The following is a 26,932-nucleotide window of genomic DNA, read 5'->3' as shown; positions in this document are numbered from 1 at the left end:
ATTTCAAGTAAAAAAAAAACAAAAAAAAAAACATAACAGGAAGAATAAGAAATATAATGAAATATGAATTGTCTTAACTGTTAGCAGTAACTACAAAGATTGAAGATTCCCTGCAGCTGAGGGAAGAGAAATTAAAAAGTCTGATAGCCTCAGGTAGGAAAGACCTCCTGTGGCGTTCAGTGGAGCTCCTCGGTGGTATCAGTCTACGACTGAAAGAGCTCCGACAGGACATCAGCGTGGCCTGCAGGGGGTGATGGATGTTGTCCATGATGCTGTGGAGCTTCCTCATCATCAAACCTGCACAACAGACTCCAGCTCCACTCCCAGACTCTACTCTACCCATTTATTGGATGAATAAAGTTGTTCTCATCTTACTCATCTCTATTATCGTTATGTTTTAGTTGAAACTCTGACACAACAATTTCCCTCGTGATAAATAAAGTTGTTCTTATCTTATCTTATCTTATCTTATCTTATCTTATCTTATCTTATCTAACCCGGCTGTGACTGGGCGAGAGGGCTCACTCAGGACCAATCACAGGGCCTCACACAGAGACACAGGGTTCCTGAGGAACCTCCTGCATTGTTCTGTGGGAGGAACCCGGAGGAACCCAAAGCTCGGGTGGCGACCAGAGGAGAAGAAGACAATATCAGCGGCCGCCATCTTTGTCGTGTTGTGGCCGCGGTACATTCTGACCTCCGACACATTTACGGGACTTTAAAACTCGGGCGAAGCCGAGTTGACCGCCGCTCGTTCCGGATCGATTCCGACACGCGTTTCGCCGGATCGCCGACTCCCGGCGCTCAGAGTCTCGTCGGACCGGAACGGCGAGATTAAATCTTAGGAGCGGCGTCTGCTCGCGCAGCCGTCCTCTAAGCGGGGAAGACAAAGGAAAGTGAACCGCTGGTCTTTAAATAGCGGGAGCCCTGGGACACGTGGACACAATCAGGCTGTCCCGTACACCAGAGAGACGAGAGCGGGATGAGGAGGATCTCGCTCTACTCTCCAAAGGCTCGGGAATCAAGGACAAAGACAAATCTAATAAATTCTATTTGGAGACGGCTCAAAATATAGAATAATTATGTCTGCCATATTTGTCGCTCAATCAATCAACAATCGGTAGGAATGAGGCCAGCGGGTCCGTCCAAGCCGCTGAAGGACTCTGGTTATTATAACCACTAATTAGATAGTCAACCAGTCAGGATGCTCTGATGGGCAGATAATCAGTTATTTTCTCCCGATTCTGAACTACAGCCCCCGGCGACAACGCTGTTTTCTTTGGACGGCGCCGAAAATCACAGAAAATGTTTCACATTTCTGTTTGGCTTCACCCGCAGCACAGCCTCGGAGGGAAGAGACCTCATAGCTCAGCGTCCGTCACCTTCTCCTCTTTCTTCTGACTTATTTCAAATGCCCGAGCGATAATGAAGCTTTTTCTCACTGGAGGAACATTTAGCAGAACCTCCTGGAACCTTTACGGTTCCTGGGTGGACCCCGGCAACCGAGGAACCAGGAACTAACCGAGACCTTCAGCTCCGAGAACCATCTCAGCTCCAACTCCTACTAGAGGAGGCGTCTTTCTACAGCTCCACAGGAACCCTTGGGTGCTTGGTGATTGGTGGAACGCCCATCCACAGATACTTCTGTTGAAGAGCTCCAGTGGTCAGATGTTTTCTCGGGACAAAATGGACTGAACCTTTTGGAGGTCCGAGCTCTTCTGGCCTGCTACACCTCAGAGGGGTTCCCAGGGCCTGCAGAGGAACATCTAACCCCAACCCTATCCCACAGAATAAGTGTGGAGTTAGCTAACGGCTAACATGTTTCTGCACACAGTGCAGGGAGAAGATACACTTGGACCATCTGAGAGTCCATGGTTATCATAAAATGAACGCTGATGCGCTTCTTCCTCTTGTTTTGGAGCGTGGAGCTGAAGGCGCACCCTACCGTGGTCCCTCAGCGCCTGTGGGAACTCTCAATGAGAAGGTTCCCCTGGAGGAATCTACTTCCTGGAACCTAACTGGCGCTGGACAGCTCCAAGAACCATTCTGTCTGATAGCGTAGCGGCTAATCTAATCACAGACGGATCCTTGTGCCGTGGAGTCCGGGCCCAGACGGGCCTCGTCGTCCATCTTGTTTAGAAAAGAAAGGTGTTGGACCGAGCGGGCTTATCTAAGCATGCGTTCAAAGCGAAGCGCATTCGTCCAGGACAAATGGAGGCGCCGCTTCTGGAGATACACTTTGTCGTAACGGGAGTCCGAGCCATGTCTTCATGTCTTCATGTCTCCATGTCTTCGTCCTGCTGGCCAAACTGCTGCGGCACACAAGCATTCGTCACGGAAACTGGAGCCCGGATCGATCCAAGGCTCTGCATTAACTACACCCCGGAGAGACGCCTGCTCGTCCTCTGTCGGTATGTGTGTGTGTGTGTGTGTGTGTGTGAATACATGTGTTTGCAGATGCGTGTCCGGTCAATCTCATCAGAGCAAACAGACAGAAATGGATAAACAAAGCAAACATTATGGCTGACAGCAAGGTCACAGGGGTCAAGTGGGTGGGAGGGCCGGGGGCGCGGCAGAAGACGTGAGCGCTAAAACGTATGGCGTGCTAAGAAAACTTAGCCGGCGATCGTAGAGGGCAATTAGGAGGGGAGGGGGCAAAATAACAGGGAGGGGGAAGAGGAGGATGAGGAGCTGGAGGGGAAAAAAAGAGCGGTGAAGAGGTACGTGGGAATGAGCTGTGCGTACTTATGCAAAAGACCCGATTGATCTAAATGAATCAATCACTGGCTGCAATTGATGTTTGAGATGGGATCTGGGTATTTGCATATTCCACACCGAGCGTAATGAGGCTTCTGGTGACATCAGGCATCGGAGAATCTGCGCGTGTGTGTGTGTGTGTGTGTGTGTGTGTAGGAATGTGTGAGGCGGCTCACCTTTAACACCGCTTTATTGCCATTGCACGCTATTATTGCGTGCTTACAAAATTAGCGCCGCGCCGGCTCGTGTGTGCGAGAGCAGTTATTAATATTTTAAATCACTTTAATTACAAAAAGGGAAAAAATTGCAATAGTTGGCCAAAAGCAATTAAGAGAACTTTAATCTCTTTAGCAATTACGCTGTGGGGCATCCTTAACGCTGCCATTCCCGCCCGCTGCATTTCCGGAAAGGTCAGTGGAAATTACTTTGTGTTATTAGAACAAAGACTTGGGGATGAGCGGCTGCTCCTCGTGGTGATTCGGCCCCCGTCCTGTCCTCCCGCACGCTACTCAGGAACCTATAGCTCTGGAGTATCAGCGTGTGTGTGTGTGTGTGTGTGTGTGTGTGTGGGATCAACCTCTGGATGACTCTGCTGCCATGTGAACGTCTTGATTTGCATGAATCGTGAAAGCGCCTCTGCATCTCCAGCTCTCTGCACGTAGATAATCCATATAATATACCGTATTTTTCACACTATAAGGCGCACTTAAAATCCTTACATTTTCTCATGCGCTTTATAATCCGGTGCGTTTTATGTATGAACTCTTGCTTGCTGACCTCCAACCGGTTTTACGCGGCTCACTGCGCTCAAATCTTTGGTGAGTGAGGAAGCCGCTCCGCCGGGCTGAGTGTCAGAGCCTCCCAGCCGACACGAGGACGACGTATTAATGTCGGTCCTTGGTTGAATATGGATCAGAAAACGTTGGGTGACTAATTATGCCCTGCTGGAATAAAACGTCGTTCCAACCTCACACTGACTTCAGGTGTTCGCTATCGCTGGCAACCTTTAGCCAATCAGAGAACAGTAGTAGCAGCTCACCTCTGGTACGTACTGTGCTTTGACACGATATTACTCCACATTTGTGTGGATGAGGACCCCAAAAACGGCACCTGTTAATAGACATGCTTACGAAGCGGAATTCAAACTCAAGGCTATCAGCAGATGATGGGAATAGAGCGGCTGAGAAAGAATTCAATATGAATGAATCACCGGTGCGCAGGTGGAGGAAGCGAGCAGACGAACTGCAACGAGTAAAAAAAGACCGAACAGTTTCGTCAGATGGGAGTCAAAACGGAGGAAAACAACTGCAATAAACCAAACATTCAAAAAAAACCCAAACTCATCTGAATCGTCTCGACCTCAGTCGAGCCGCCACGTTGTGTTTTGGTTGAATTATCCATTCATCAAAACGCTCGTGGCTCCTTATCTGTATATATTTTTTCATACAGCATGGAAAAGTAAACTAATACACGTGGTGTTTTTCTCACATCACTGAAACGTAATGGTGCGCGCTTCTAAATAACTGTGTGTGTGTGTGTAACATTGTATAACCTTTCTTTTCCCAGTCCTCCTCATCAGCCGCGGGTATCATTTTTCTTATTCACTGTTCAATGAATCTCCTCTTCCTCGTCTCCCCGTCCTTGTCTTTATTTCCGTCCCCCCCGGTGTCCACCCGGCCTCCCATCTGGCCGAGGTGAGGCGCGGCCGGCCGCGGCGAGCGGAGCGCGGGATGGAGCGACAGCTGGAGCGCCGTCAGACAAGCGGAGACAAATTACCCCTCTAACGAGAGCCATTCATCATCTCTTCCTATTCCTTTTGTCCCGCGCACGCGCATCCCTCGCACCACCTTCAGCACACCTGGATGGCCACTCTGAAGAACCACACACACACACTCACACACACACACACAGGAAGTAACCGAGAGACGACTTGATGAGTCACACCCATGCAGGGAGCGATCACCGCGGCTGCTGTCAGCACAGATGTTGGACTGAGGGGAGCTGTCAGTGTGTGTGTGTGTGTGTGTGTGTGTGGGCGCAGATACAGCAAATGTGTGTGAGGGGGGTGTTTAGCCGTGACAGCTGCCGACACAATGGGCCCCCTTTTCAGATTCATCTGCGGAGCGCGGCCTCGTCGCTCCCGTTCCTTTTCCTTAAAATCTTTGCCTTCCGCTCCACGCAAAAAAAACAACCCAAAAACCTGTTGTCGGCGTGCACGCGGGTGACCGGACGCGCGCATCCTCTCCAGGAACGAGTCCGAGTTCGCTTTGTACCTCGAAGTGTGCTCTCACGCAACCCCCGCCTCGCTTTTCTTTTTCCCGTCCCTCCGCAATCAGCAAAAAAAAAAAAAAAAAAAAGAGGGACGAGTAAAGAGGGAAAGGGGGAGATAAGAGGATGATTCAACAGACGTGCTTTAATTAATAAAGTTGGGCTTTCACAGCCTAAAGAGAAGATGGTATCACTGGCTCTTTTCTTTGATGTGTAACAGAGTGTCTGGGTTCTTCTCTGGCCTCCAGCTCTCCTCCTCTTCCTCCTCTTCTTCTTCTTCCTCCTCCTCTGCTCACACTCAGCTCCGCTCTTTTATCTTGCCAACGTTTCCCCGCCGCCCCGAATGTTCGAGGCCCCTCACGCTCACGGCCCTGCAGGCCCCTCAGATGATTCCTCCGAGGTTGGCCGTCGTTTATTGTCCGGTGAGCGTCGTTTCTCGTTTGATTGACGGGTTCTGCGTTGTCACGGTAACCCGTCACCCGTCGCATCACCTCGCCATCTCTGAGACACGAACCCGATGTTCCTTCCCCGTGTGATTTACTGCTGATTGAAAAACTGAATCTCATTATTTCTACTCTAAAGTTTTGCATTATTTTCATTCATTCCTTCCTTCACGATACGGCTCATGTCGCAGTCAGGGGGCGGAGCCTATCCCATCCTGGCCAATCACGGGGTCACACACACACATATTGACACGCCATCCCGCATGTGTTGGGACTGCGGGAGGAACCCGGAGAACCCAGAGGAACCCCACGTAGACACCTGGAGAACATGGACCAACCAGGAACCGTCACGCTAACCGCTGCGCCGCCGCATCATCGGACCTCTGAAATGAAGACAACCCTGAAAAAGTAACCCGTCGAATTGCTAATCGATAATTAATTTAACGTTCCGAAGCGACCATTATGAATAAAACCGTTTATTAAGGTATACATACATCGTGCTTTATGTCTCGCTTCTCAAGCGTGCAAACAGACGTTCCCCCGAGCTAAGCGGCTGCGCTCACACACCGGCGGGTGTTCCACCCGAGAAGTCGCAGATTCGTACGCTCGTATATTTATCCTCGATAATCAGCAGACCTTTTGGCGAGACAGAAATGACAGCCACTCGACGGGTCGTGAGCTTCACGTACGCTGAAAGCTGGTCTCTGAAGAGAGAGGAGGTCGGCGTGCAGAGATGAAAAGACACGGGGAAGCGTTCAAACGCCGTCCGGTTGTTTCAGATGGAAACCACCTGGTAAGCGACGTGGAGGGAGCGAAGACCGCCAGGTCCTTCAGATATAATGTTTTTTTTTGACGAGTGTGTGTCCTCAGATCTGGAGAGGATGAAAAATGGCCCCATGCCGTGTTACCCGATGAATCCTCCCAATTTACCTTATGGACCGGATTCTTTTTTTTCCCTCTCCGACGTAACACAGAGGCAGACTTTTCTGTGCTAACAAATTTCGCCGTGCAAGGTGAGACAGGAATCTCCATGGACCATGATGTTTGCGGATGACATTGTGATTTGTAGTGAGAGCAGACAACAGGTAGAGGAACATCTAGAGAGGTGGAGGTATGCTCTGGAAAGGAGAGGAATGAAAGTTAGTCACAGCAAGACAGAATATATGTGTGTGAATGAGGGGAACTCGGGTGGAACGGTGAGGCTACAGGGAGTGGAGATCAAGAAGCTGGAGGATTTCAGGTACTTAGGGTCAACAGTCCAGAGCGAAGGAGAGTGTGGAAAAGAGGTGAAGAGACGGGTCCAAGCAGGTTGGAATGGGTGGAGAAAAGTGTCAGGGGTACCAAGAGATAGAAGACTTTCAGCCAGAAGGAAAGGAAAGGTGTACAAGACAGTGGTGAGACCAGAGATGATGTTTGGACTAGAAACTGTTCCAATGACCAAAAGACAGCAGGCAGAACTAGAGCTTGCAGAGATGAAGATGTTGAGGTTCTCTTTGGTAGCGACCAGGATGGAGAGGATCAGGAATGAGTCCATCAGAGGAACAGCACATGTTAGATGTTTTGGAGAGAAGGTCAGAGAAGCCAGACGGAGATGGTTGGGTCATGGACAGAGGAGGGATAGAGAATATATTGGTAGACGGATGCTGGAATTGGAGCTGCCAGGCAAGAGGTCTGGAGGAAGACCAAGGAGAAGATTTATGGACGTCGTGAGAGAAGATATGAAGGTAGTTGGTGTGAGAGAGGAGGATCCAGAGAATAGGGTTAGATGGAGAAAGTTGACTCGCTGTGGCGACACCTGAAGGGAAAAGACCAAAGGAGAAGAAGAATTTGTCAGAGAGGTGCAGGACATGTATGACCGAGACAAAGTGACGACTGAGATGGTTTGGACATGAACACTCCTCTTATCATGTCCAAACCAGGGCGAAGATCTGGGTAGAAGGTTGCTGAAGGTGGAGCTGCCAGGCAGCAGGTCTAGAGGAAGACCAAAGAGAAGATGGATGGACGTGGTGAGAGAGGATATGAAGGTAGTTGGTGTGAGAGAGGAGGATCCAGAGAATAGGGTTAGATGGAGAAAGTTGACTCGCTGTGGCGACACCTGAAGGGAAAAGCCGAAAGAAGAAGAAGAAGAAGAAGAAGAAGGTCCCGAGGTGTAAGGTCATCGGGAGCCATGACTTGGACTCCCCGTGTCTGATGAGTCGCCGGGAAAAGCACCGATAACCTTCACGTCGGCGGCTCCGCCCCAAGAAAATCATCAAGAAGTTATTCACACCTCGCGGAAAAAGACACGAACGCCGCGGAGGAGTCTGGAACACCCAGGTGTAAAATGCCGGGTATTTCTATGAAGAGACAAGCATTCGAAACATTTCAGAGGGCTTCTGGTGGATGAGGAAGAGGGAGGGGTCGACTCTCCACTCACACACCCCGTTTAGGCATTTCATTTGAAAAGGAGACACGAGGACACGCCGCCGAAGCCACACTGGTCTTCCCCGCCCGCGTGCAAACGGCGGCGCCGTCGCACCTATCTGCATCTGCTAATTGAAACATGCCTACCCGCTGATTGGAATGCATTTGTGCGAGTGTTTATGTGCGTGTGTGTGTGTGTGTGTGTGTGTGTACCCATAACTACACATACTATTACGATGCGACAGCACACTCATGCTGTCCATTGTCAGAGATGTCCACTGCATAACTTGGGGCAGCCATGGAGACGGCATTACCATATAAATGACATACATGTTGTTCCTGCTGCTGCGATTGATGGTATTGTTATGGATTCTACACTCTGGACCCTCATTGAAAACAGTCCAAATAAATAGCCTCCTCCTGACGCATAAATGCATGCACACATGTGGAGGGGCGAGCACGTGAAACACACACACACACACACACACACACACACACACACACACACACCCATAAACCTGTATACTCATCCCCTCCATCTTCCATTACCTCACAACATTTTCTTTACAGGCTCAAAGGAGTAGAGCCACAAAGAGAGAAGTGAGTGTGTGTGTGTGTGTGTGTGCAAATGGTGGATGTATGACTATATATATATTTATACGTATATTTATCGATAAATATTGCCCAGGCGTGTGAAAAGGGGAAAGAGGGAGTGAATGCTCGTATGTAGGAGTGATGGAGTGAATGGTTGCACGTCTACACGAGGTGTGTGAAGTGTCGTACTTCTTCATCTGACCTGCGAATGACAGGGTGAACCATTGTTTGTCTCTCCTGTCATTTCCGGATTAGAATTCTCTACTTTTTTCCCGCGCTTTGAACACTACGGCTTCAACAACGATGCGGCGAATTGATGGATTTTTTTGGGGCGTAACGAGCTTCATTTAGCCCGGTCACATCGGACCGATGAAATGAGCGGGAAATTCTGAGGCTGTTCCATTCTGACACTGAAGAAGACGATTTTAACGGTTTTACTGCGCAGGAGGAAGACCGAGATAGCCATCAGCTAATATTAGCCGATGCGGCTTATATTCAGGTGCGCTCTATAGTCCAGAAAATAAGGTAAATGTGGCCCTACGATTGGTCCAGGCCGAACTCCGCCTGTTGCCAATGGCAATGGTAACCGTGACTGCGGGAAAAGCGGCAAAGACAACGAATGAATTTTTCCGAGTCCCATCGGGGGGTCGTTCCTGTTCCTGTACATCCGGCGGTTTCGAGTACAGACGGTATTCTGCGAATGACTCGGCGTGCCGCCTCTGCAGAGAGGACTCAAATTAGGCAGAAACAATTCCAGTTGGAAACCACCGGGAGGAATATCTTCAGTGTTCGGCAACACGTCGCAGGCGTCGCCCCGTACAAAGCCGCGGCACGCCGGCGTGCTCCGAGCGCAAACTGGGAAAGCTCACTGCGGTGCAATTAACAGCTCGACACGCAAATAACTCCCTCTGGAGTTCACGGGGACTGATACTGAAGGATAGAGTAAATAGGTTGATAGAGACGCGGCTGAAAATGAAAGTGTGTCGATGGCAGCGGGTTTTTCTGCAGCCCGGTGTGACCGACAAGCTGTTAATGAATTGTTTGTTTATTTATTTTTTCTTAATCAAACCTTGCTTACTTGTTATTCTGCGAAAGATTAAAATGAAAAAAAAAAAAAAAAAGAAAAAAAAAACAAGCGTCGGCCCATTTCCGGCGGAGATCAAGGGCCGGATCTGAGAGGAGAAAAAAAAAAACAAAAACGCAGAGCTGGAAATATTAATTAGCACGGCGGCAAACGTGAGTCACCATGGCTCCAATGTGTTGTTTACGGCGCCTTAAATTTCCAGTCCAGTCATTTCGGCCGCTGCCTTGTTATGGCCAAGATCCCGGCAAAGTGTCTCTCCGTCCTCCGGCCATCTATCCACACAACGCACTTGGGATTGGCATTATTTTTGTCGGTTTGTTTAGTTTTCCAATGGAACGCGTGGAGACGTTTTAAGGGCGATTAAAGAGATGGGCACGGCATGCAGGTGTGAAACACACACTCACACACACATGTGCAGAGCCATTGCTAACTATTTAAAACAGCTTGCAGCGGTTGCTATGACGATCTCGCTCCAAGAAATGGCAACCAGAAAGGTTAAAACGTATTTTGAAAGACTCAAAAACAACGGGCGGCAGGGAGCGGGACATTCGACACGGCGTAGAGCCGAGCCTTTGGAGAATCCACCGTGACCCGGGTGTGGAGAACCTCCGTGGACGACCCGAACCTCAGCTACACTTCCATTTATAGCTCAAACCAGACAGCCAGGAGGTCTGAGGTGTGCTGCACGAGGACCAGCGTGTCCATGTGAGGACCACGTGAGGCGAAGGGGTGCACGTGGTGGATCTTGTCATACGTAAGAAGGAGATTGATGGCGTCCAGTAGCTGAAATTCCTCCCCGCTGAGCGAGCCTCACAGCGCCTCGCGTTTCAAGATTTCGGTGGGTTCGTCTTCAGCTCCACACTCAAAAATAAACCACCGCAGAAGAAGAAGAGGAAGAAGAAGAAGAGGAAGACCACATCTTCCGTCTTCTTCATGGACCATCAGATGTTTTTATCATCGTTCCGCAGTGTTCGGCGTGTGAAGAACCCCGTTAGCCGTTCGCTAACTCCAGCTCTAGCTTCAAACACGGTGCTCCGCCGTCCCAAAGACGAATCCGCTAATGTGGCTCACGGGTTCCACCAATCACGGGGAAGTTCTTACGGAGGTGCGAAAAACCCCCTCGCCCCGGCATAGGAGTTCAGATGGTTCTAGGAGCTGAGGTCCACGGTGCCCAGGCTCCTCGGAAACAGGCCGGCTCCTGAGACGGCGGCGGGAGCTGCTCGCCGCTGCCGCGCTGAGAAAGGACGCGTGAAAGCCGAGGAGGCGCGGCGGTGGTCCAAGATAGATGAATGCAACACAATTGATTTGAATTTCCATTCACTTCCGTCTGGTTTTCTCCTAAAAAAAAACAGGTCAGCTTAATGACTCCTTCTGATTGCCTTGACAAACGTCTCCACCGCCGGCCAATTATCCCAATTTCATTATAATAGACCCGCCATTTATTTCCCCCGGTTAAATTCCTGCGTTTATGGGAAATTGACATTTCAGAATGCCATTTCAGTCCAAAGTGTTTTCGAGAACGCCGGCTCTCCCCGGCTCAGGAGGTGAACCCGAGGAGCCGCCGAGCGAATCGGATGCCGAGTTCCCGTGGCTCCGACGGGCGTCCGAGCCGGGCTCGTCGGGAAACTCTGAAAGCGTATGGAGATCACGAGGCTCCTGCTCCTCTGCTGACGCTGCGACGGAGACGGGCTGAGCGACCAGCTCGGCGGGTCCCGGGACGCGCGGGTGAATGTTTATCTACTCGGTGTGACTTCTGATCCGTTTCAACATTTCAAACTTCTCGCCTGAATTAGGGTTGAAAAAGAGTTCAGGTTTTTTTTCCCGTGGAGTTTAAATTTGATGTGATTGAGAAAAACATCGTCATGACGCCGCAGACCGCCGGACCTTCTCCCCCGGGTCCGGGATGCTGAGCTGCATCGGCGTTCGGAGGAAGCGGACTGATGTCACGCAGGACGTCCATTCAATCGGAGGGTCGTCCTCCAGATCTGGAGGTGCTCTGGACAGCGAACTGAACCCCGAGTCGCTCCCGATGGCTTAGCGTGGCGGCCTCGTCTCACAAGGGGTCACAGCGCTACGGAAGCGGAGACCATTTCAAGGATCCAGAAGTCGTCGGTATCTTGTTTTGCGCAAGTTGGACTTGATATTCCTTCATTGGTGATGCCCGGGGGTGCTGGATCTCAAGGTGGTGAGACGTGTCCATCACTCTGTCCTTTACTGCGATGGACAAACCTTTTTGGAGGAAACCAGACAATCTGGAGTGACCCCTTTGCGGACGAAGAGCTGGTTCAGGTGTTTGGAACCCAGACGCCCCTGAGGAACCCCACGGAGACACCGGGAGAACATGGGGACTCCACGCAGAAAGACCTCCTGTGGGAATCCAACCTTCTGGCTGAGAAGCGGAGGGACCAACAGCCTTGCTCCCGATATATGCACGACAAATATAAAAACACAGATGTTGTTATTGCAGTGCTGAGCGCTGGCTGGAGGAGCCTCCTTCCCTCCCTCCGCCTGCGTCCGTTCACCCCGCAGGAACATGACCTCGTCACACGGCGTTACAATTAGCACGGCTTGCATCAGCTGACATCAGCTGACTCAGAGGAATATGGAGGTTCCCATGCTGATGGACCTCACTCGCAGCCGCGCATCTCGGCGCGCACCTGAGCGCGCACCTCCGAGCGCTTGTTTATGGGCCAATTTAGCACAAACACTCTCTCGCAAATGTGATGCAACTCTCCAAGGCCCGCCCTGCAAACCCGTTCGGCTCATAAACAGCGGTGCCCGGCAGAGACTGCGAGGGGGGGGGGGGGGGGGGGGGGGGGATCAGGCGTCCTACATTAGGCTCCTCGTCCCGGTCGCCGCCGTGAACCGCAGACCTTTACACAAATAAAAAACCATCATCTTTGTAGGACGGAGAAGCCAAGTCAGTCATTCCAAGCCGAGAACGCGGCGAATGAGATTTTTAATTACTGCATGACCTGGGGTATATTAGCGCATATTAATGAGGATCATTAACCTAGAGGTAACTAAGACCCCCCTCCTTAACTACAACTGATTGCACCTCTCAAGCCTGACAATAAACTATCAGTGTGTGTGTGTGTGTTTTCTTTTTGTACTTTACAATTGTGAAGGAGGAGCCAGAATGTTTATCTGTGTGTTTGCAGGAAAAAAAAAAAATCCTTTTTTTTTTTTATGCAGAAAAATAACTTTCCGTCCAACAAGAGGAGCGATGAAGAGGAGGAGATAATGATCAAATGGACTTCTGGAAAAGGTCAAGGTAATTTCAATGATTGTGCTGCAGAACAAAGGATAAAAAAAAGAAAAAGATTCGACTGAGATGTGCGGCTTCTCACGTGGCTGACGGCGACGAAAGCGTAACGTCACCTTGTAGTTTTGGAGCGCCGTCCGGGCCGCGGTGTCAGCGGTTTAGCGCGACACTTTTTCAAATATTTGCACGGTATAGAAAACACTCCGACGCGCTCCCGTCTCCCCGATTTCACCCTCTCGTCTTTACATAACGGCGCGGCCCCTCGGCGACCTGCTCTCAAAGCAGGAGGGGGGGGGGGGGTATCAATGATATGACGAGCAAAGGCCTGGTGTGAAATCACACACACACACACACACACACACACACACACACACACACACAGGTCGGGCTTCCATGTAGAATCTGGTGCCGCAGACGGTTACACTGTGCAGGAAATCCTTCAGAAAAAAAGAGCAGCGTGTCGCTGCAGAGGGCTCAGGATGGTTACAGGCACAATGGAGGCAATCACCGCGGCGACGAGCGATTCTGTCCTCGGCCGGGATGGAATAATGGGCCACGACGGCGCGCTCTAGTAGAGTTTACATCACGTAACGCGACGGCTGAGGGGAGGCACGGCTGAACGCGCCATATACCCTTTACACTACATTTGAAACGCGATGCATTCTGAGTGAATGTGTGTCTCTGAGTGAATGTGTGTGCGCGAGGCTTCCCGCGCTACGCTGCGCATTAATTGCCATTCCCGGCGGTCGTCAGCGGAGCGGGAGTCCCGCGGGACGTCTGCACCTTCATTAGACTCTACTGATCATCTGGCCGCGGCTCCGGGAAAAAGCGCCTCCTCCTCCGGCTCCGACCGGCGCCGTCCCTCGTGTCGCGTTCGCGTTTCTGCGCCGCGCTCCGCGGGGCCTTTCGCCCGAAAGACCGTTTGGACGACATCATCGGTCTCGTTATGTCCGCGCGAAGGAGGGAGCGGACGGCGAGAGGGATGTTTCGGACTGGAACAGCTGCGCCGTCACGCGTCCCGCTTCGGGTCGCCTCCTCCCTCATCCGTTACCGATGTCACCCGTCTCCGCTTCCTCTTCCCCTCCTCGTTCCTCCGCACATTCATACCCATCGGCCCTCCGTTCGTCATTATCTCTCGGTTAATACTTTTCTGTTGCTCCACCCGCGGCGTAAGTGGTTCTCACACCCGGGGGGAGGGTTTGGGCTCGCAGGCACTCCAGAGACCCCGGGACGAGCCTCGCGCCCCCCGTTCTCGCATTCTCCTCTGACTCATTCTTCCTCTCCCCCTCCGCGGTGTCTGTGATACACCAGCTGGAGGAAACAGAGAGAAATGGGCCCAATTACGGCACTGGGAACTCAAAGTTGGCTAATTAACTCTAATTTGCTAACAAACTGCCTTCGCACGCGGATCCATCTCTCCCGCCGTCACGTGGCACACATATGCGCCGGGTCGCGCATTCGCGTGCGCCCGCCGCAATTTTGATAAAAACACGAAGAGAATCACGCCGCGCAGACGTTCCGAGGCCGCCGCCGCCGCCGCCCGGTGGCTCACGCGCTACGAAAATGTGCAGCCGCCGACTCGCTCAGCCTTCTTCACCGCGAGGGCGGCGCGTTGATTACGTTAGAGCGCCTGATTATTGCACTGTGACAGTAAAGGAAACAAATGTCTTTCATAGGGCGGCCATCTTTCTCAGCGAGAGACGGCTGCCGGCTATAGACTGTAGCACAAATGACTTTGCCGGATCCAGCTATGGGGGAGCAGAAGAAAGACGGGAAGAGGAGGAGGCGGCGGCGGCGGCGGAGGGCGGGGAGCGGAGATTACATAAAATGAGGTGCGGTGCGAGCAAAAAAGTTATAGAGGCGCCAGATGGGAGAGGGCAAAACAGATGAATAAAGAATGAAATTAAAGAGCGGATGGATGGCGAAGGCCAGGCGGTGAGAGGAGATGAATATGCAGCCGTTCTGCGGGGCCTCGCGCCGCCGCCGCCGGAGCCAGACGGGGATAATGGTGGTTGCAGGCGAGAGCGACGGGCGCCACCGAAGCCCAGATACGATCAGGGGGTGAAACACGGACAAATCAAATACGCCGTAAGACCGGAGTTATCAAAGCAGGTGTCTCACACACACACACACACACACACACACACACACACACACACACACACACACACATAAACTCATTTCAGGAAGGCTACATCTAGCAACACAGAAGCTCTTCTGGGTAACCTCGCATACACAACTCCACGCTAATCTCCTTTCTGTCTGCAAACGCCGCTATTATCCCGTGTATGAACACCTGTGCGGATATCAAACCTCCAACCCCGACTCCTCTCCTTCTCCATGGAAGAAGACTGATGGTCCTGCAGCTTCTCCTCTTCCTCCCCTGCTCTGTTTCTCCAAACCACCTACTTTTCATTCCCAAACGCTCCATCTCTGTCCCCCCTCTTACACCTCATTAGGGATGCTAATACCCCAAGTAAGAGAGGACACCATTAACAGTTTGTGTGTGTGTGTGTGTGCGCGCGCTCTCTCTCTCTCTCTCACACACACACACACACACACACACACACACACACACACTCTAGGAGGGCCTGAGTGTCTGGGAAGGCGAGATGAGTTTCCCCCTCTGATCCCATTTCACCGTCTGGACCCGGCTCTTCTTCTTACCCGGAGAAAATCCAATGGAAATGCAATCACAATCAGTTAGGTTCCGGACGTGGACGGACGGACAGACACACACACACACACACACGCACACACACACGCACACACTCACGCGCTCGCACACAAACATGCAATGTTCCACTAACGCAAGGGAGCCATGCAGAAAATAGTTTCGGACATGGTAATAAGGAGAGGGAGGTCTTGGGTGTGGTGAAGGGGGACTTTTTAATTTACATTTTTAATGTAAAATATCATTCAAAGAGGGGAAAGTTAGGCATCTCATTACGCCGCTTCTTTATTACACACCGCGCACATCAGTCTCGGGGTGCTGTGTTCCGTGTTTATGTGCACAAACGCACATGAACTCACATGCAATCAACCTGCTGAGCCCCGTAGCCAGTAATCACCGCGTTAAAAATGGGGCTCTTCCTCAGACGCCATGAATATTGGGAGGAATAATCTGCCGTCTCTGAGACATCATCACTCACAGATGATACATCTGCCGATTCCTCCCCTTCCTCTCGCAGGTGAAGTCGTTTGTTGGGGGCGCGGAGGGGGGGGGGGGGGCTCTTAATATGAGCGGTGACAAAGCAGCTGTGGTTTTACGGGTGTTGAGGGGAGGTGAGGAGGATTCACAGAAGAAAAGACGAATCCTGTGATTTTGCATGAAAACATGCGTAACAAGTAAGAGAATGAGGTCGCGAAAGAGCGGTCAGTCGCTTCATCCCGTCGGCCGTGCGATACCGGTGTTCTCCAGAAGACACAGCAGGGAGTCGACGTGTCCTTTTTCTCTTTGGGACGCGTTGAGGACGAAGAAGACGACGGTCGATACTCCTGCATCAGTGACCTCGGCGTCCGAGTCGCCGCGAGGGTGAATGGATGGCGGCCGAGGCCCTCGCACCACCGCCAGGATGAGCGGAATAAACATTCACACTATAACGTCACTGAATTTTTTCAATAAATAAATGAAAGAAAACAGCCAAATATCTGCAGATTCTTGCGATTCTCTTCGCGCCTGCATTCACGGTTTCATATACAGAATAGTTTTTCCTAAAAAAGCCCAGTAAATGTTCCCCAGCAGCAGTGGCAGCGGCAGCAGCCCCTAATCTCCCTCGCTCAGTCGATCTGTTTGCCTACAGCGACGCCCGGTCGCCAAGGTCAGAGCCGGTGATGTCATCCAGAATGAGACCGTGCGGTGCTGTGGGGCCCCCGGCGGCCCCGGCGGCCCCGGCGGCCCCGGCGGTCCCGGTCCTGTCATAAGAGATGATCATCGGGCCGTCAGCCTGACATACGGGACGCCTCCAGGAGAAACCACCTGCAGGAACGGCGAACCCTCTAATGGGGGTTTGCGCTGGAATTTGCCTCTGAGTGCAGGAAACCATCTGCACACAACACTTCCAAACTGCCTTGCTCCGAACATCTGAGCGCTCACACACACACACACTCCTCGGGGGTCACACACTCACGCTGACCTCTGACCTGCGAGACAACACATCCCAGACCCGCATCAGATCGGAGGGATTTATCCGAACGCTCTCCGAAGATCGTCCTCCTCGACCAGAAAGCTCGCAAAGAGATGCAAACACACGCCGGGAGTGTGATACCCCCCCCACACACACACACACACACACACACACACCTTTTCCCCCTCTCGTTTCATGCTGTTTTTGTCCTCTACAAGTCTCCTGCAGTTCTTAAAGGCCGAGAAGACACTGTGGGAGTCTGATCCCTACTGAGTCACACACACACACACACACACACACACACACACACACACACATACGTGTCCAGCAAGGTGTCTTCAGAAGCCCGGCTGTCAAAATGAAACTGTCGACTGCATTCCGGAGCTCCGAGGTTCTCTAAGGAAAACAACACACACGTGATTGGATATCAAGAGGACACACACACACACACACACACACACACACACACACGGATGCAATATCTTCCTGGGAATTTTTCATAAAGGTGACTTTTGTGCGAGAACGTCCACAGGCTCAGGTTAAGCGGCGCGGAATCGGCGGCGACACCAACAGATGACCTCCATTACGGCCGGACCGAAGCAGACTGACACATGAAAACACACACATGGGCTGCCAGCTGAGGCACACACACACACACACACACACACACACACACACACGAGCGGACTCCGTGACTGGAACTCATCATAACGTTTCAATTAGCCGCAGAGGACAGTCTGTCCACACACCGGGGTGTGTGTCTCCCATATGGGGCGGCTGCGGTCCAGCCGGCCGGCGAGCGAACGGACGGACGGAGTGACGGACGGGCCGCCGGCGCCGCGCTGATTCACTCTGGGAGATGAGGAGGGCGGGGCCGAATCAGAACACACTGATGGGGATAATCAGACGCGGTGAAGTGTGCTTTTCCCCGAAATTACAATATGGTCACTGAGAGCATAATATGTTCGTACTCCATTTTGGATTTCTCCCGGCCGCCGCGGCAGCTCATGGGCGGTTATCTCCTCCCGACTTCCTTTTCCCTCAAACGTTTTTTTTTTCCGCTCTTCTTCTTCTTCTTCACCTTATCTCCCCCCTTTGCAACTCAGAATCCACATTCTGTTAGAACTCGCCGTTGTTCGCAGCTGCCGGGAGAGAGACGGAGCCCTGCGCCGCGACGGTACCCACGGCAACAACAACAACAACAACAACAACAACAACAACAACGGCAGCTACACCCGTCCCTGAGACTCGGGAGCGAGGAGGGTCTCTGCCGTTTCTCCCCCGAGGAGCTCACTTACTCGGGCAGAGACAAACCAGGTCTCTACCTCCGACTATCTGCTCACCTCTCCGTCTCTCTCTTTCCCCTCCCTCTTTCGACATCACCCTCTCTCTGGTGGAGGATAGTAATCCCATTAGGATCAATATTCCAGGCGAGTGAGCATCCTTTCACTGCAGCAATTACAAACCTTTAGAGACATAAAGGGGAGCATTTCTTCACAGCTTAGACCATCAATCAACTGTTTAGCTCGGAGCTTGTGTGTCTGCGTGCGCGCGCATGTGTGTGTGTGTGTGTGTGTTGCTTAATTCTAAATTGTTCCTGCAATGACTGTTGGGATTTTTGGTCTCATGGATCCTATTATGGTGCATGAATACGTCAGAGCGCCGTCCACATTTGGATTTCACAGGCGGCTGGGCGTAGCCGTTTAGCCGTGAGGTTAGCGTTTCATGCTCCCCCCTCCCACTTCCGCCCCGGTGCATATTCCTATACTGCATATTCGTGCGGTAGCGGCGAGCGTCACGTCACGGCCCGCGCGCCCCACGCATCTTCCACGCCGCTCCTTGACAGCTCTGGAAGGGCAAATTAATGAACTATATATGTGTGTGTGAGTGTGTGCGTGCGTGCACATGCACTCCAGCAGGGCAATCGTCTCTCTAAACACTCTCCCTTTTCTGCTCTGCCTCTAATGAGGTGGCGTGACTGACAGGAATGGTGAGGGCATATCACTTCTCATCTTGTCAGTTCTGCAGCCACTTGTGCCCCTCAATGTCACAGGGCTCCTCTTCGCCTAGAGGCCGCCGCCGCCGCCGCCGCCGCCGCTATCTCCCATCCACCCCCCCATCTGGCATGTCTCGCCCTGAGACAAAGTCGGTTGGCGCCGCTCTGGAGGCGGGGTTGGTCAGAAAGATCTGGAGCGCCGCGGTTGATACGGTGACGCCAAGTTGACGGGGGAGGAAAAAAAACAGGGATTTCATCGGCGTATTTTATATAGGTTTCCGTGCGTCGAGGATTAAATCCGCGTCCGTTGGAGAGCGAAACAATTTAATCAATTCTGTACTGGAGTGGAAAATAGAAAGCGCCAAACCGTGGGACGGACACGGACGCCTGCGTTACAGCCGGTCCGCTGAGAAGCTGCGGCGGCCGACCGATAACGACAAAGGCAAAAACACTTTTACATAAAGTATTTACAATGAGCAAAAATACATTTTACAGGCATCGCCGGATCTGTGATCTGCTCCTCAGATGAAGATCACACACTCTTCCCTGTCACTCCTCTGTAATTGCTTGCATATTTTCTCGCCCGGGGCGCTCCAGGCTTCACCTACAGATGGTGTTCCGGAGTCAGGCGCTCGCCGAAGTGATTGACGGGCGGACGAGAGGCCCGGCCGCCGCCTGCCTTGACGACCTGTCAATCAACCCGTCCAGGTTTAGCCCCTCCCGCCAACAAGCGGAGATCACGTCCTCCGCCGAGCAGGGAGGTGAAGGTCCTGGGGGGAAGCCTGTCCCTGAGGGGGACACCGCTGTGGACAATGAAGCTCCTCCTGGACTGAGGGAGGAACATGGAGAACCCGGAGGAACCTCCACACAGACATGGAGACTCCAGAAGGACTCTACCAACCCCTTTATACATATACATTTATGGTTCAAGCAGGTTTGAATGGGTGGAGAAAAGTGTCAGGGGTACGAAGAGATAGAAGACTATCAGCCAGAAGGAAAGGTGGAGGAGATGATGGTGAGATGATCTACAGACACTGACAATGACCAAATGACAGGAGGCAGAGCTGGAGGTCGCAGAGATGAAGATGCCGAGGTTCTCTTTGGGAGCGACCAGGACGGAGAGGATCAGGAATGAGTCCATCAGAGGGACGACACACGGCAGATGTTTTGGAGAGAAGGTCAGAGATGTTTGGGTCATGGACAGAGGAGAGAGAGTCAATATATTGGTAGACGGATGCTGGAACTGGAGGTCTAGAGGAAGACCAGAGAAGATTTATGGACGTCGTTGGTGTGAGAGAGAAGGATCCAGAGAAGAGGGTTGGATGGAGAAGGTGGATTCTGTGTGGAGACCCCTGAAGGGAGAAGCCCAAAGGAGAAGATGATATGGGCAGCTGCGGATCCCCAATCTGCCTCCCAACAATCCATTTTGAACCCGCGTGGTGAGAAAGCTGAGCCCGTTTCCGAGGCAACCTCAATCCCGAACACACGGGAAGCCCTCGCTTTTAAGGAATACCAAATACGTCGGAGAAAGTTCTCAGAAGAGGCCTTCAAACATCCCGTCCTGTATGTTTTCGCCTGATATGTTCACATTAGACTTCGAGCCCCGAGAGGCAGAAGCATCCACGCAAACATCCATACCGTCTGAGGAAACATCAGATCCGAGCGGGCGACTATTTTTATCCGCGTTGCGGGGCGACGCCATCGCCCGTGGCTGGCGCTGTCAGAGGGATCACTCTGATTCTTTGCGGTGAAAAAAAAATTCAATTAGTCCGTCATTAGGCCGCGCCGATGATGAGCTTGTGTTTATCGTTAACTGCGCATCATTCGATTCTTCATTTAACAGGCGGCGCCTCATTTGCCGAAAGACCATTTTAACAAATGCTTTTCTCAAAAAGTTTATTTTGGCTCCGTCCGCGGAGTCGCCGGATGTATTTCCGCGGCGTGAATTTGCAGAAATGCGCGCGGTCGGCTCGTGTTCGCCGCGCAATCCTCGCCTCGGAAGCTGGACGGGTGATGAACGCGTATGGAACTACAGGAGAAGCGGCAGAAGGGGCTTGACGGGACTCCTGCTTGTGGATTAACTGTTACGCTCCGATCACCGAGGAGAGGCCGAGCCATCCCTCCGTGAGGGATTTGCCATTTTTCCCAGATTGATTCCTGTACGCCGAGGACTCTCTGTTCTCCCCTTCACTCATTCCCTTTCTAGAAATCTCCAAATTCTCCCACAAAAGCACTCCAGGAGCCGCCGGGCGGCCAATGAGCCTCGCTATCCATCCTGATATCCATCGAAAGACGTCGTGGAAAACATGCTGGAACCAGAGGTCCGCCGGATCATCGCGCTGTTCCTCTGGAAACCCCAGAGCTCCAAGCCGGCCGGGAAGCCGGACGCTTTGCAAAATAGAACCGCGGGAATTTGCGCGTCGAAGCGAAGGTCTGCTCCTTTGCCGTTCACTCCGAGACAAAGTCATCCCTTCATAGTTCCAACTGCGATGGATCGGTGGTCCAAAAACAAGCAGGGGTTGGTTGGAGACCAGCATTTACAATGAAAACAGCGGGAGCTACACAACCCTTTTGAAATTTAAAATGAATTAACACGGCATATAACGTTAGTTTTTTGCCTTTATGTTATATAGAAACTACATATATGTTGCATATATAACTGAAATGACATTTCTGCAGGCAAGAAAACTCCCGATAATAGACGTTGGGTCAAAGGTTACTTTTAAGCAAAAAACTCCATGTCTATTTGAGTCCTTCTTGTATTTATTTCCGCCGGCAGCAAACCAAACATGCCGTCCTTTTACTGGCACATGCAGCTGCTCATTAAGAGCGACAAAAATATTTTAACATGTTTTATTTACATGTTGCAAGATTGCCATCATCTTCAAATTTAAAATAACATTTTTTAAAAAAGGAACCAATTAAAATAAAATCCGTATCCAGTATACCCTTGTTTTTCGTGGGGGTGACATTCCAAAAAGAACCCGTGAAGTAGAAACCTTTTTTTTTACAATTATTATACAATTAAATACTCTATTATACATGGCTGCTGTCGTCCTAATTTTTTTTCCTTCCTTCGTTATGGAAGGAACGGAAGATTCATTCATTCCGTAATGCCGACCTACAGCCGCATAGCTTTTACCTTCCCTTAGCATGTCCAGAAGTTTAACTTTATCTGCGATAGATAGCATCTTCCGCTGCCTTTTGGGCCCTGCAAGGTGCTTTTGTCGCTCCAGAGCGTTTCGTCAACATTATGGGTTTTAGAGAAACTCGACATTGTGAGAGAATTTGCACGTACGTCATGTAAATTTGTCAAGCTGTGTACATATTAAACTGCAACGTTACTGACGCACAGGTAGAGAAGAAGCGGAGTGACTTCTTAGCCAATCAGAATGCAGAACACAATGCACCATGCAAATCCGTGAAGTAGCGAAACCGTGTTACAGCGAGGGATCACTGTATACCATAATTTTCGGAGGATCCGCCGCTACTTTTTTCCCGCGCTTTGAACAACAATGTGGCTATTTTATGTTTTTTTGGGGGGCTAACAAGCTTCTCGCCGCCAAAACATTTAGCCTCGTCGCATCGGACGCATGAAACGTCCGTGAAATGCCGAGGCCGTTCGATTTGTTCAATTCAATAAACTGCAACGTTATTGACGCACAGGTAGAGAAGAAGCGGAGTGACTTCTTAGCCAATCAGAATGCAGAACGCAATGCACCATGCAAATCCGTGAAGTAGCGAAACCGTGAAAAGTAAACCGCGATATAGCGAGGGATCACTGTATTTTAATGAAAATTCAAAAGCCACAGGGAGCCGCATCAGAAGGGGTCAAAGACCTACAGCCTGGCGAGACAGTAGATGAGAGGGTGAAGGGTTTCTGGTCTGCATATGAGGTCCGGTCGGTTGTGGGTCCTGGAAGCCGCCTGAGAGCGAATGAATAAATAAATGGCAAATATGACAAAGAGCCGGATTCCCTCAAAGCCTGGGGAGGCGAGCGAACACCTGGCGGAAACCCGTCCCGGCCACCCACCCGGACCTGCGGGACGACCGGCGCTATCTTCTCACTCGTGGCTGCATTTTAAACGTGCGCGGCCGGCGAATGGATGCGAGGTGACGGCGAGCGCCAGCCCTCCCCCCACCGCCACCGCCACCGCCAGCCCTCCACCCCCATCAATCCTGGCTCTCTGTCAGGCAGCGGGCCGACTGACAGCTGAGGAGGTGAGCAGCAAAGTGGAAAATAAGAGCGCTGGGGCAGAAGGAGGAGGAGCAGGTGTGGCGAGCTGAAGGAGGAGAGCCGACCAGGAGATAGAAACGGCGGCGTGTTTTGTGCCGCTGACGGGCGCAGACGCCGGGCGATGGTATCTCGGTGAAGATGAATGGCGAGGAGGAAATTTACAGAATAATTGCCACTCGGCTCGACAAAAACAACTTAAAACAATAATATGTTGGAGTGTGTGTGTGTGTGTGTGTGCGGGTGCAGGTGAGTGGCAGGGTGTAATAGGAAATGTAACCTATTGATCCACAGAGAAAGAAGTGAAGAGTGCCGGAGAGGGCGGCGGGGGGGCAGAGGCAGTAACGTAAGCTCTCATTGGACACTGTCGTCCAATCAGAGCGCAAGTGACACACGAGGCGCAAGTAGAATCGTCTTAGGACGAAAATTAGAATATTGTGATGAAGTTCTTTATCTTCTGTAATGGAATTACAAAAACAAAAAATGTCAAACATTCTGGATTCATTACAAATCAACTGAAATATTGCAAGTCTTTTATTATTTTAATAGTGCTGATTATGGCTTACATCTTAAGAAAACTCCAAAATCCTATCTCAAAATATTAGAATATCATGAAAAGGTAATTTTTCTGTTTTTTAATTGCAATACGGAAGATAAAGAACTTTATCACGATATACTAATTTTCTGAGACGGTCCTGTATGATAAGCTAAAACAAATCAGAAAATATGATAAACACCTGCAAAAAATGGAAACTAACACACACATGCAGACACACACACACACACTCTCCGAAGCTATTTCTCTGTCACCTAAACGGTTGTAAACAGCTCATACGGTCCTCCCGGCTGCGACCCCGCGGGCGCCGGCGTGCCAAAAGGCTACAAACCCTTTGGAAATTCAACAACAACAACAAAAAAAAGCAGAATCTGCGTAAAGAAGCGGATGAAAAGAGTCGGAGCGGAGGAGGAGGCCTGTGGACGGGGGGATTCAAACGACTCGGAGGTGATTGATTAATTGACCCGACCCGGCGTCAATGAGACGGCTCATGAACGAGCATCAAAGAGAGGGAGCTTAAAGGTGTGTGTGTGTGTGTGTGTGTGTGAGGGTGGAATAGCTGACGACCTGCGCTGATGTGATGAGGAGAGAAAAGGGTCGGAGGCGGATCAGAGTCCACCTGGAAGCTGTCGGTGTTGAGAAAATAAAGACGGCGAATCTGCAGACGAGGACCTGGTGACTGGGCAACACAGTATTATGGGATGTAGCCACTTTGCTCATTATTTATGCCCCTATTTTGGTAAATATGGAGAGACATTTTTTTGTGATGATACTTTATACTTTTACTCTTTAGTTTTTTTTTCGTCCTTGTTTCTTTATCATGTGACTTGTATGTCTTGCTGCTTCCCGAGTTTGGGATCATTAAAGTCCATTTCATCTCATCTCATGTTCTCGCAGCGTCATGGACACCTGGATCTGCACACTCGGACTCTCCAACCCTGAATCGACAGATCATACTTGTGGAGTCAAGTTTCACCTGTAACTCTTTTGGCGCATTTTAGTGTAAGGAGAAAAACACACACACACACACACACACAGTGAAAAGCCATGTTGACCAATTTAGCCGGACAAGTATTGCCCCCTTACGGGTGCACCACGGAGGCTTCCTGATGAGACCCCGTGGGAGACGGAGGGAGCTGGTGTGGGGGGTCTTCACCAGTGGGCGGGGCGGGGCGGGGTGTCAGGGGTGGGGGGGGGACAGGCGCCGAAAAACAATGAGGCAAAATCAGAAGATAAACGAGGCGCTATTTCAGTGGCAGGATTTATGTACTGTCAACATTACCCTCGCTATTAGGGGGAATCCAATTACTCTGTGCCTCTCCTCCCTGGGAGGGGGTGAGGGGGCAAAATAGTGAGGGATGAGGGGAACACGCTCATGGAAAGACAGGGAGTGAGAGGAAGAGTGATTTATCAAATATCCAACACATATTTAGATATTAAGGAGAGCCGAGGCAGGATGGACCGGAATGCTGATTGGAGCGGACGCGTGACGCGAAAGGGGGCGTTTGCGTGTCGCGGCGAAACGGCGAGGGGCGGAAACGGGAGAGGATTTGGAAAGACAGAAGCTCCCGCTAGACTTAATTGCGTGCACCTCCGCTTTTAAACGGCTGATAAATTATACATGAAAGACGCTAAGACAATAATTATGAGCTGTTTTCCGGCGGAGCGTCCGACGGGATGAGGAGGGACGGACGGCGGGGAGCAGGAGGCCGGAGGAGGAAAACCTCCGGAGACGGAGGAGGAATCACGCCGCGTTACGGCGTCGTAATGGAGGCCACCCGCCGACACCGGCCCGGCTTCGGGGCCCGTCGGCTTCACTCCCGTCTCCCCGAGGACTCCTTCCCCTCCTCCTCCTCCTCCTCCTCCTCCTCCTCCTCCTCCTCTTCCTCGCCCCGTCCGTCCACGGCCTTCATCATTACATTCTCAGCGGCGGCGGAGGCAAGAACCCCCCCCTTCGCCGCCGCCGCCGTCTCCTGATAAACATTATAAATCTCTATTAAACTCCCACCTTCTGGATGGATGGGGGACGTCATCCTACATCTGGCATTCAGTGTGTGTGTGTGTGTGTGTGTGTGTGTGTGTGTGTGAGGGAGAGCGAGAGGGGTTTCAGAAATCTATAAATGAGCGTATGGGAGAAAAGGAGAAAATTGAAGGAATACAAACCGGCGGGCCGGCGAAAACAATCGGAAGACAGAAAATCAAAGATCTCCTGAGCGCACGTCGTCATCCTCCAGCTCCTCGGCCGCGCGGGTCTCATCAGCGGCCCTTTCTTGTTCCGAGTGGCTGGTATCAATGCCGCGGGCGAAGGGTTGGGGGGACGGAGGAGGAGTCGGCGGGGGGAACGGGGGGGACTGGCAGCCATCGCAGCAGCGCCGCTGTGCCCCCGAGCGCAGCCACTTAACCCGGGCTAACTCACTCACTCAATACACTCGATACTCGCTCGGGCAAAAAAAAACACAGCCCGGACCGGCGTGCTGCTTAGCATGGAAAGAAAAGACGCCCGCGAGCACGGCCACACCTGCAGTGCGTGCGTGTGTGTGTGTGTGTGTGTGAGGGATGTGGGGGTGTACGTCGGACAGAGGAAACACACCGAAAAAAAGCATGCTTCGCAACGTGGAATCGAGAAGAGCAACACCTGGTTGCATGAATTATGGACCGACGGGCCTGCCATCATCTGTTATCATCACCGACACACACACACACACAGATACACACACCTGACGCGGAGGACGAGTGTGAGGCGAGGTGCTATTGGATTGCTCTATTCCGGTAGTGGCGTCGGAGGGGGGGGTTGTGTGAACAGATGGTGTTTACCTAGTAGCAGGTTGGTTGGATCACCTAACCCCCCCCACCGACCGCCGCCCGTAGCATTTAGCAAAGCCGTCCGTCGTACGATACGACGGTCGGACGGACGGACGGACGGACGGAGCCTCTCTCGATAACTCACCCGGCCGCTGTCGGGGGGGCGGAGGAGGTGGAGATAAACGAGGGGTGATGAAGCCAGAGAGAAAGGGAGCGGCAGATAAAAAAAGAGGAGAGGAGAATTGGGCCATTGCTGTGTTTTTTCTTTTTTCCTTCTCCTTCTGGTCTGCAGTTATGTAGGTCACGTTTCCTTCCGGCTCGGGAGGGGGAATTTGTAAATCTGACATAATAAGGCATTTGGCCGGCGAGGGAGCGGCGGATCGGAGGGGGGGGGGGGAGATGC

At 51.6% G+C, this 26,932-nt stretch overlaps 1 protein-coding gene across 4 annotated transcripts in view; it reads right to left on the bottom strand.

The window, feature by feature from the left end:
- tenm2a (teneurin transmembrane protein 2a) overlaps nt 1–26,932 on the bottom strand; it is a 209,008-nt gene that overhangs the window by 62,908 nt on the left and 119,168 nt on the right. The gene's annotated exons all lie outside the window — the stretch shown is intronic.

Source organism: Fistularia commersonii, chromosome 31 (assembly GCF_037954325.1).
Source record: "Fistularia commersonii isolate RoL2024-O1a breed Wild chromosome 31, RoL_Fcom_v1.0, whole genome shotgun sequence".
Taxonomy (NCBI): Eukaryota; Metazoa; Chordata; class Actinopteri; order Syngnathiformes; family Fistulariidae; genus Fistularia; species Fistularia commersonii.
Note: the sequence above shows the minus strand (reverse complement) of the source record. Positions and strands in the feature narration are given on the sequence as shown.